The following is a 703-nucleotide window of genomic DNA, read 5'->3' as shown; positions in this document are numbered from 1 at the left end:
CTATTTGACAGCTTTTTGGATGTGTGTAATATTAGTTGAAGGCACTGGAGACATTGGGAAAAAAATCCGTGTTTTCTTTATTGAGTTAGGGAGTTGAAGTAGCTGTTTAGACTTCTATGTGACCTCCAAGAGGGATTAACTGAGTGAATGGGGCAAAGATGATATTTCACTTTCTAACATCAGTTTTCTGCAACATTGGTGCATTTAGTCACAGGCTGGCTAGGATTCTGTAGGATTCTGGCCTGAAAAGTGTGTGTGTATGTGTGTGTGTGTGTGTCCCTCCCACGTGTTGTCAGACACTTGAAAGCATTTGAATAGTGCTATTCTTTGTCAGCCACATAGTGAGCACTTTATGAGATTGTTTATTGCCCTGAATGAATGGCTGAATGTGGAAGCTACAAAGAAAGCCAAACACTGAATACCCAGGAGGGTGCTCAAACACTTCTCTCACGGGCAAGCGAGGGAGTCGGGGTTTTCCAGGCCCCTTGTGGGTGGCTGGGGACTAGTCTCGGGCTCCACTGGTTAGGCCCCGCCGCGTTTGTCCGTGGCTAGCCGCTAGGCGGTGCCGGAGAGCCTCGCTGGGGGGCGGCCAGCTCCCCGGCTCGGGTCCCCGCCCTGCGGCCCTCCTGCGCGCCCCCGCGCAGAGACTACAGCTCCCTTGGTGCTCTGGGAGAGCAGGGGGGCGGGGGCGAGGGCGGGCCTT

Source organism: Moschus berezovskii, chromosome 20 (assembly GCF_049115385.1).
Source record: "Moschus berezovskii isolate FMDL1 chromosome 20, NW_MosBer_1.0, whole genome shotgun sequence".
NCBI lineage: Eukaryota > Metazoa > Chordata > Mammalia > Artiodactyla > Moschidae > Moschus > Moschus berezovskii.
This window is presented reverse-complemented; position numbering follows the sequence as displayed.